This window comes from Rana temporaria, chromosome 9, assembly GCF_905171775.1.
Source record: "Rana temporaria chromosome 9, aRanTem1.1, whole genome shotgun sequence".
NCBI classification, from domain to species: Eukaryota; Metazoa; Chordata; class Amphibia; order Anura; family Ranidae; genus Rana; species Rana temporaria.
The window spans coordinates 39,995,423-40,006,961 of NC_053497.1; positions in this window are offsets into that span (position 1 = coordinate 39,995,423).

Below are 11,539 nucleotides of genomic sequence, written 5' to 3' on the forward strand. Positions count from 1 at the left end.
ACACCGCACAGACTCCTGGGAATGTAGTGGGTGTAACTTTCCAGGAGTCTGTGCACTCCCCAGTCTCAAAGAATCATGTGACTTGGACAGTACAGGTGCTAAAACCTGATCTGAAACCTATTACACTGCTTGTAATGGCTGAAATCCAGGAAGTCATACAGTCTGGCTTCATGATGCCCACACTTAAGATGGCCCCAGTCAATTTCTATTTTATAAAGTGTCTAAATGCTGTAACAACCTAACAAAACGGACCTTAGTTTACAGACTAACTTTACTAGAATACATTAAGCTTGTGTATTACAGGGGTATTTATATTTAAAAAGTGAAATTGTGGCCGGAACTCCGCTTTAACTTAATAAAAATAGCAAAATGCAATATTTGATAGCAATCCAACATTTACATTATATTACTCTTCTAGCTTGTCGAAACCAATAAGAGTTGATTATGACTGATTGATTTGGCTTCCTCCATTGATTTAAGATTCAGAGTTACAGTACCCAACCTACCGAATGGAACAAGAAATCCCAGAATTAGTGATTAGGAGCCCCAGGCTATTAAAAAAACAGACAGCCTATCATATTTTTTAGGTACCACTGTTTCCTAAAGGGGTTGTAAAGGTAAAAAAAAAAAATCCTAAATAGCTTCCTTTACCTTAGTGCAGTCCTCCTTCACTTACCTCATCCTTCCATTTTTCTTTTAAATATCGTTCTTTCTTCTGAGAAATCCTCACTTCCTGTTCTTCTGTCTGTAACTCCACACAGTAATGCAAGGCTTTCTCCCTGGTGTGGAGTGTCGTGCTCGCCCCCTCCCTTGGACTACAGGAGAGTCAGGACGCTCACTAACACACAGCTCCTTTCTCTATCTGGGCAGCACAGTGGTGTAGTGAGTAGCACTTTCGCCTAGCAGCAAAAGGGTCGCTGGTTCGAATCCCGACCACGACACCATCTGCCTGGAGTTTGCATGTTCTCCCTGTGCCTGCGTGGGTTTCCTCCGGGTACTCCGGTTTCCTCCCACACTCCAAAGACATGCTGGTAGGTAAATTGGATCTTGGCCCAGTATATATATGTATATCTGTGTGTATGACTGTGTGTCCCAAGCGTGTCACGATCCTACGGGGTAAAATGACCGCACCAGCCAAGCAGACACTGGCTGGAAAAAGCGCCCAGAGGCGATTCAGTTCGCATGAGCAGGGCTATACAAGTCATTCATTCATTCTATCTGCAAAGTAGAGTCCTGACTCTCCTGTAGTCCAAGAGAAGGGTCACGCACGACACTCCACACCAGGGAGAAAGCCTTGCATTACTGTGTGGAGTTACAGACAGAAGAACAGGAAGTGAGGATTTCTCAGAAGAAATAAGGACATTTAAAAGCAAAATGGAAGGATGAGGTAAGTGAAGGAGGACTGCACTAAAAAAAAAAGGTTTTGTAGAATACTGTACACACGATCGGATTTTTCAATAAAAAAAGTCAGGTGGACTTGTTTCATCGGAAATTTTTCTCGGCTCGCCGTAGTGTTTTACGTCACCACGTTTTGGACGGTCGGAATTTAGTCAGTGGGGCAGATTCAGATAGATCAGCAGATCTTTAGATCCACGTAATCTATCTTATTTACGATCCGCCAGCGTAAGTTTTTGAGGCAAGTGCTGTATTCATAAAGCACTTGCCTCGAAAGTTGCGCCGGCGGATCGTAAATCCCCCGGCGGAATTCAAGTTCCGCGGCTAGGGGGAGTGTAGTATTTAAATCAGGCGCGTCCCCGCACCGATTTAACTGCACATGCGCCGCCGGCTAAATTTCCCAGCGTGCATTGCTCCAAATTACGTCGCTAGGACGTCATTGGTTTTGGCGTGAACGTAAATTACGTCCATCCGTATTCGCGAACGACTTACGCAAACAACGTAAAAATTCAAAACTCTGCGCGGGAACGACGGCCATACTTAACATAGGATACGCCACATATAGCAGGGGTAACTATCCGCCGGAAAAAGCCGAACGCAAACAACGTAAAAAAAAAAACGATGGGCGGGCGTTCGTTTCTGAATCGGCGAGTAAAACACGAAACGCCACCTAGCGGCCAGCGGGAGATTGCAGCCTAAGATCCGACGGTGTAAGTCACTTACACCTGGCGGATCTTAGGGAGATCTATGCGGAACTGATTCTATGAATCAGTCGCATAGATCCGACTGTCGGATCTCAGAGATACGACGGCGTATCAGGAGATACACCGTCGGATCTCTATCTGAATCTGCCCCAGTGTGTGCAAGACAGCATGAATGGAATTCCGATGAAAAAATCCATTGGGTTTTAGACCATCGGAAACTCCGATCGTGTGTACGCGGCATTACTCTAGACATGATAAAAAATTACATGTATGATGCAGTCTTTCACTAGCATGAATCCAGAGGTCCCTTCTATAACAGTTATGTTAACGGTTGATTCTGCTGTTAGATCCCTTATATTTTTCCTATATTTGAGTAACAACCCTCTTTATTCTGAAGGGTTGCGTGTCTGTTTTCATCCGATCTGGATAGGGTTTCCATTCGTCTGGATTTAGCAGAGCAGATCGGATGTCAGCGGACATCTCACCGCTGACATCCGTCGCTCCATAGAGGTGCATGGAGCGTCTGATCAGGTCCGCCTGAAAAACTGACAGGCACACCTAATGCCCTGTACACATGATCGGTTCGTCTGATGAAGAGGAACCGATTGATTTTTTCATCAGATATCCAATGAAGCCGACATTCATCAGTCTTGCCTACACACCATCGGTTAAAAATCCGATCGTGTCCAACACGGTGTCGTAAAACACAACGACGTGCTCAGAAAAATGAAGTTCAATGTGTATTTTTGACCAATGGATTTCCCCACAGACGATCGTTTTTTTAACCATACGAAAATTTTAAAACAGGTTCTATTTTTTTTCACCGATGGGGAAAAAACTGATGGGGCCCACACACAATCAGTTCGTCCGATTAAAACGGTCCATCGGTCCGTTTTCATCAGACGAAACGATCGTGTGTACAGGGCATAAGTGTGAAGCGAGGAGAGCCGATAAACGGCATTTCCTTCTTTACATGTGATTAGTTGTGATTGGAGACATCTGATCACATGGGTAAAGAGACCCGCGTCGTTGGCTCTTTACCAAGATTGCGGTCGCATCTTCTCCCAGTGACAGCCATATGATGTCATATGAGTGTCATATGACACTGTCCCAGAACAACTGAGAATCCCCCCGCCATCCATTTTCTTCACAGCGTGCAGGAGATACCGTGTTTGCCCGAAAATAGGCCCAGGTCTTATATTAATTTTGGCAACAAAAGACACAGTAGGGCTTATTTTTGGGGTAGGTCTTACCATGTAATATGCTGTCTTCTCATCCCCTCTCTCGACCTGCCTGTTAGGAATCCCCAGTGTGAACTGAGCTAAAATGCTTGTAAAATCTTGTAATCCACTCTATTACTGTAGTATATAATGTACAATGTGTGTATTTCTGTAATATAATTGTGCCAAATACCTTCATTATAGCACCGCTCTGCGCTTTTGTGACCTGCCGGAGCTCTCTTCCCTGCATTTATGTTACAGAAACACACACATTGTACATTGTGTACTACTGTAATAGAGTGGGTTATAGGATTTTAAACTAGGGCTTATTTTCGGGGTAGGGCTTATATTGCAGTCCTCCTGGAAAAGTACGCTAGGTCTTATTTTAGGGGTAGGTTTTATTTTCGGGGAAACAGGGTAGTTAAACACTTACAGCAACTATATTTTTTTTCTTTTGGAATAAAGGTTAATAATTATATGATTAAAAGGGCACTGATGAAAACACCCCCACCAGTTTGTCCCACCACTGTGTGATGGCCACTTTTTCTGAGCAGCTCAACCTGTTATAGAAAGTGTAACAATAACAATCCACAATGCTGCTGTGTAATTTCACTGCAAACCATAAAATAGTATTGTCGAGTGGAAAAATGTCTCTACCGGCAGGATCAATGGGTAATAAAACTAGATTACAGGGGGTTTAGAAAACAAAACATTATTTGTTAATACTAGTGACCTGCTGCATCGTACATGTCATTTTTGATTTTGCCCAGAGTTGCACAAAATCTATTGTTGTTGTTTTTAGTTTTTATTGGCTACAACTGCTGAAAATAACAAACAGTCATTAGAGCACATATCCTCAATAAAGTGTTACTAAAACCATCCCTGTGATGGGAATGAGGGACACCTACTAGTAAATGTATGTAGGCATAGGACACGCCCCCTGTCACACCCCCTTAAAGGAGAATTAACCAAAAAAAAAGGTTAATTAAATCCACAAGGACTTTTCTTTACCACTGCTATTCCTTTATATTGGCTTTCAAATTTTACAAATGCAGCAATTTAGAAATTGGATGAAAGGTTTAGCACTGGGAAACACTTTTTGAAAGATAAAAAGTGCATTTTATATACAACTATATAGGTCAGACCAAAATGAGGGACAACTGAGGAGGAGAGAGGGACAGAGGGATATTTTTTTCAAATCAGGGACAGTCCCTTGAAATCAGGGACAGTTGGGAGCTATGACTAAACCCAGAACCTGCATTCACTATATCTGATCTCCCACAGTACACAGAACATAGAAATGCATTTATTTTAGTAACTATAAACTGCTAAATATCTTTTCTCATCAGCATTTAGAGCAGTCTTGTGACTTCTATCAGTGTCTGGTTAAAACTTGTAGGAGGAGTGTTCATTATCCTCAGATTTATCTATGAGGCCGCATGATCTCTGGTTTTCTGTCTGGACAGTGTTGATTGGCATTGTGCTGATAACATGCACCCTCCCCCCCCCCCCCCCCCAAAAAAAAAAAGAAAATTAAGCAACACACACCAAGCTAAGCAAATACAGAGAACCTTTAGGGCTCCGGTACTGTAAGGAGATGGGGACAGTGGAAGAAGGGGAGGATCAGAGACAGGATCAAACAGCCTTTTTAGACAATGGACTAATCCCATAGAATCCACAGTGAGTATAACAAGCATGCTACTGCATACACACTAATTTTACTGGTGTGGGTTAAGTAACACTTTAATAAAAACTATAGGTTAATCAGTAGTTCTTAAAATGTAATTTGAAACAAACTATAAATTTGCATTTTATTTTGTATCGCCTTCTTAAACTTTTCTATGGCTTTAAGATATAAAATAAATATGAGAGCATTTAAAAAAATGTGTTGGTCATTCTTGTAGAGTGCAAAGTGTCTTTCGGTTACTTGACTGATTGGTCTAATGTTTACTAAAAATACCCATGCAATCATATTCTTTGATATACTGTATTTTATTCTGCTAACATGTTTGGTATATTCACATTGTCTTAAGAAGTTCATTGTTTGAAATTGTTTGTGAATTCCATAAACAAAAATGTAAGTAAAAAACTTTTCTAATTATATCATTTAGATGATGTGTGTTTCTCAACGTCTGGGTCCCCCGGGGGGTCACAGGCACCGGACCCAGGCAGTCCTGGATCAATTTCATGCATTTCCATGGTTTGGGTGAGCAGGCCACCAGCAACATAAAAAACAATAATGTTCTTGGGTCCGGAGGCACAGCGCGATTCCTTGCTAAAAATAGCAGCACTCTACTGCCGGCGCTCGCCCACCCCAGTGTGAAAGTGCCCTCAATGTCATTATGTACGCTGGCTCAATTTATTCTCATAAATACTGTTTTGATATGTATCTAAACTATATTACACACACTTCCCAACTTTTGAACTTCAGAATGAGGGAGACCAAAGGAGGGATAAGACCTGGGCTGCGTGGTAAAATGTGGGCGTGGCCAATCGCTTAGCAGCGGGAGGGACCTAAGGGATGTGGTTAAACAAAACCCAGGCTTCCTTGTACCTATAAAATCTGCTTTGTCTGAGCCTAACTTAGCCACTTACGGACCAGCCACCATCATTATACGTCGCCGCCGGTACTTTGACGTGGAATACCGCTGTTATGTCAGCAGACAGCTGATATAACCTTGGTATCCTCTTAAACGGCGGGCGGTCAACTTTCAGATAAATGTAGTCTCTGCAGCGGATTCGCCGCAAGATCACTTTTATCAACGGCGGGAGAGGTGACCCCCCTCCCGCTGTGCTCCAGTTGTCTATGACAGAGACTATCCGACGTTCTCCCTTCACAGGCCTGGAGCCGATGAGGGAAAGATGGCCCCCCACTCGGCTCCCATAACATTGGATGAGGGAAGCGACGTCAAACGTAATTTCCGCCCAATGGTCTTAAAGGTTTTTTTTTTTTTTTTTTTTTAAGGACATTTCTTTTGTTTTGTTTTTTTGCATTTAAGTGTCAGGCCGCGTACACACGACCGGTTTTCTCGGCAGAATTCAGCAAGAAACTCGATGGGAGAAGTATTCTGCCGAGAAAACCGGTCGTGTGTACACTTTTCGCTGAGAAACCCGTCGAGGAACTCGTCGAGCCAAATAGAGAGCATGTTCTCTATTTCCTCGTTGGGCAATGGGAAAATTTGGCTCGCCGAGATCCTCGGTGGCTTCACAAGGACCTCGACGAGCAAAACGATGTGTTTTGCCCGTCGAGTTTCTCTGACGTGTGTACGCGGCCTAATGATGAGATCTGAGGTCTTTTTGTTGTTTACAAACGTTTTTTATTGTGGAAAAAGGTCAAAGTACATAAAAAATTACAATGTAGGTACATGTATGCATACAAAAATCTTTAACAGTGAACATTGTACAGAAGAAGAGAAAAAACAGTCAGGAAGGTGTCAGTTAATAGACATTTATTCTAAACCAGAAAGGTGGCATCCCAGAGAATCCATTTTTTTTTGGAAGAGGGGCATAGAATCATATAATGTATGATGAGTTCTCTCAGAGAGTTTAATGTTTGTCATGCGGTTGAGGATTTGAGGCCAAGGTACCGACGTGGAGCGCCAATTAAATGCTATGGCCCAATGGATGGAGCTGAGGAATGTATGGATAAGCCTTGTGCTGGATATAGGGATATCATATATAGGGGAGAACAGAAGACATATTTGGGGAGTGAGAGGAATCTTTTTTCCAGAGATTTTGTCTATAACAATACTGGCCTTGTTCTTAAGATGTGGACAATCCCAAAAAGTATGCAATAGTGTTCCCTGAGTGGGACAGCCCCTGAAGCAGAGTGGAGATAGAGTGGGATAAAATGTATAAGTTTTGGCTGGGGTAAGATACCACCTATAGAGCAATTTAATAGCGGATTCTCTGATTGAAGTTGTTTTGGTACATCTATGGAGATTTATGAAGATAGTGTCCCATTGTTCGAGAGTAAAAGAGGTGTTTAAGTCCGATTCCCATTGTAACATGGGATGTGACTTCTCAGGCATGTTAGTTTCGTTTAAGCTTTTGTATATTCTGGAGATTAAACCACTATCACGAGGGGAGGAAATACAAATTTGTTCAAATTGTGTGAAAGGGGGGTGGAGTGTAAGTGAGTAATATTTCTGAAAGAATAGTTTTATTTTTGTATAGTTCTCTAATTCATCAGGAGAGAGATTGTATTTTGTTTGTAGGCTGGGAAAAGTGAGAAATGAGTTCATATGAGAGAGTGATTTTAAATGCGTTAAGTTACGTGACTTCCAAGCTGTCAGTAAGTTTTGTCAGTAAGTTTTGAGGAGACATAAAATGCAATGTTGCAGTTAGGACTGCAGTTTACACAGAGCGCCTTGACGGGGCCTGCAGCTTACACATGCATTTGCAGATGTGTGCAACTAAGCCTCTGTTTTTAACGCACCAGTTAGACAGGGGAATTTGGTTGGTTGCTGATTGGTCGGTAAGTTTGAGCCTGGATATTCTATGTTTTTGTATGTTTATACGCCCATTCCAGCGCTCCTTATTATACCATTCATAGGTAGGGGCAGTGACTATTGTTTGTTGAATTTTTGTCATTGTGGTCAGGCAACGCACTAGCACCTTTGCTTCCATGTGCTTAGTGTGCAGTGTGTTCCTGCCCCTTTATTGAGGGCTGGGCTCCTCCAGTCACCTGCCCCTTATCTATCCATCAGCAGTCATGTGCTCCCACTGAGGAGACATAAAATGCAATGTTGCAGTTAGGACTGCAGTTTACACAGAGCGCCTTGACGGGGCCTGCAGCTTACACATGCATTTGCAGATGTGTGCAACTAAGCCTCTGTTTTTAACGCACCAGTTAGACAGGGGAATTTGGTTGGTTGCTGATTGGTCGGTAAGTTTGAGCCTGGATATTCTATGTTTTTGTAAGTTTTGATCTTGGGCATTATCTAGAGGTGAAAAACGACGATCACCTAGGAAAGATACCAGTGGGGGAGTGTCGGAAGACAGCTTGAATTTTGGGGCTTGTCTGTTCCATAGTTGGAGAGTGTGAGTGACGATAAGGTTTAAAGGTAATTTTTTGTGTTGGGATGGTCCTGGACCAGATAAGTCCTTGTAGATTGAAAGGTAGGATAGATTCTTCCTCGAACCGGAGCCAAGGGATTTGATGTGAGGTAGCATACCATTAGTCTAATTGGGTAAATCTGGCTGATAAATAATAGAGCCATATGTTTGGGATGCCGAGACCTCCCTTTAATTGGGGCCTAAACATAAGGGAGTAACCAAATCTGGATTTCTTGTTTTGCCAAATGAATTTGTTAGTCTCTCTTTGCAGTGTATCTAACGTTTTCTTAGGTAGAATAAGGGGAAGAGCTCTAAACAAGAACAAAAGTTTAGGTAAAATCATCATCTTTACCGCTACTATTCTACCCGAGAATTAAATCTGGTACGAAGACCAAAGTTTCAGTAGATTTTTAATATTGTTAAATAAGGGAGGGTAATTTGCTTGATATAATGTGTTGTACAAAGGTGTAATCTGGATACCCAAGTATCTAAACGAATCAACGTGCCAGTTGAATGGGAAATAATCTTTAAGAGAGGATATTAGGGCTGGGGAGATATTAATTGGTAGAGCTGAGCATTTAGATAGATTTACCCCCAGACCTGTCAGGTCGTGGAAGATGTCAAGGGTTTTGGTTAGATTAGGTAGAGAGATAAGAGGTTCAGTTATAAACAGGAGAACATCATCTGCATAAAGACTCAGCTTGTATTCTTTGGAACCCTTAAAATATCCTTTAATGTCAGAATTATTTCTGTTAGCACACGCAAGGGGTTCTATGGCCAGGGCGAAAAGCAGGGGGGAGAGGGGGCATCCTTGTCTAGTGCCTTTAGTCAGGGGGAAATAGTCGGAGTTGTAGCCTGGGAGTTTGATACGTGTTTGGGGATTGTGATAGAGAGCTTTAAAGCCGTGTAGGAATTCATTAATGATGCCATATTTGGGGAGTAGAGTGTCAAGATATGACCAGCTCACACTGTCAAAAGCTTTGTGTATGTCAAGACTAAGTAGTAGCGTGGATTTGGAGTGTATGTTGGAGTCTTGAATAATATTTGCAGTCAGTCGTATATTGTCTGTTATTTGTCTGTTTGGAATGAAGCCTGTTTGATCAGGGTCCACTAATGGGGGGATAACAGCCGATAATCTGTCTGCCAGTATACGGCCAAATATTTTCAGGTTGTTGTCAATAACTGATATCGGGCGATAGTTTTGGGGGATGGAGTGGTCTTTATTAGGTTTGGGAAGAAGTGACATGTTAGCCAAAAGCATCTCAGATGGGAAATGGCCTCCTTGCAGGATATTATTATATAATTTCGTAAGGTGTGGGGTAATGATGGGGGCAAATTTTTTATAATAAGATGTAGAATAGCCATCGGGGCCTGGGGCACTTCAATACCGACATTTTCACCCCTTTCCTGCCCAAGCCAATTTTCAGCTTTCAGCACTGTCACACTTTGAATAAGAATTGTGCGGTCATGCAACGTACCCAAATTAAATTTTGATATTTTTTTCCCCACAAATAGAGCTTTCTTTTGGTCGTATTTGATCATCTCTACGTTTGTTTTTGCGCTATAAACAAAAAAACAGTGACAATTAAAAAAAAACACAAAATGTTTTACCTTTTGCTATAATTAATACCAAATAAAAAAAAATGTCCTCAGTTTAGGCCAATACGTATTCTTCTACATATTTGTGGAAAAAAAAATCGCCATAAGCGTGTATTAATTGGTTTGCGCAAAAGTTATAGCATCTACAAAATAGGGGATAGATTTATGTCATTTTTATCGTGACTGTGACACTGCGGCGGACATATCAGACACCTTTGACACTATTTTGGGACCATTCAAAAGAATACAGCGATCAGTGCTATAAAAACGCACTAATTACTGTATAAATGTGACTGGCAGGGAAGGGGTTAACACTAGGGGCGATCAAGGGGTTAATTGTGTGTCCTAGGGAGTGATTCTAACTGTAGGGGGAGGGGACTGATGAGAGGAGGAGACCAATCGTTGTTCCTATATACAAGTAACATACGATCAGTTCTCCTCTCCCCTGACAGGACGTGGATCTGTGTGTTTACATGTTTTTAAATGTGTTTCTTAAATGGACACATTGTACGGGGCTATTGAAAATAGTAGAGATATAACCACAAACAGAAACATTGAACTGAATGGACCAATGTCTTTATTCAACCTTACCAACTATGGGCCAGATTCACGTATCTGGCCGTATCTTTGTGCGGGCGTAGCGTATCCTATTTACGCTACGCCTCCGCAACTTGGACAGGCAAGTGCAGTATTCACAAAGCACTTGCTCCGTAAGTTGTGGCGGCGTAGCGTAAATTGGCCGGCGTAAGCCCACCTATTCAAAATAGGCTGGTAGGGGGCGTGTTGTATGTAAGCGAATCGTGACCCCACGTAAATGACGCGCCTAACGAACGGCGCATGCGCGCGCATGCTCAGTATCACGTCGAATTTACTCCATAAGATACGCCAGGCCCAATGCCTGTGACGTGAACAGCCCCATTCACGTACGACTTACATAAACGACGTAAAAAGATACGCTTGCCGACGTCCATACTTTGCATTGGCTGCGCCTCATATAGCAGGGGTAACTGCACGCCGGACGTAAGCCTAACGGGCGCAAGTATGTTTGTGAATCGGCGTATCTACATTATGGACTATGAGCTTTGATGGACCAGCTTTGAGCGACTTACGCCGCTCGTATCTTGGCCAAATCTATGCGTAACTGATTCTAAGTAAGTCCACTGTGAATCTGACCCTATGTAACTTTGTTATGTAATAGAAATGACACCTGGAAAGATTCAAACTTATAAGTATGATCTGTTTTCAATTATTTTTTTAAGGAATTATTAGTTGCAACAATATGGGATTTTATCATGTACCTGTAATTTTATGATGTATGATTAAAAATTAAGAATTTTATACTTTGTTGTATTCTAGAATAATTAAGTGATATCATAAAACCTCCATTGCCCCTGTGACAAATAATGACGGAGGTGGTTAATCACAGTCCAAAAGTGCTCCAAGTGATCCCCTGTCCTTGCTCCACCATAATATTGATGCTTACCAGATGAAGAGAACCCAAAACAAGGTCTAGCCACACATTAGTGGGCAACATTCCCCTACTGAGGGTATGCAGGTAACACT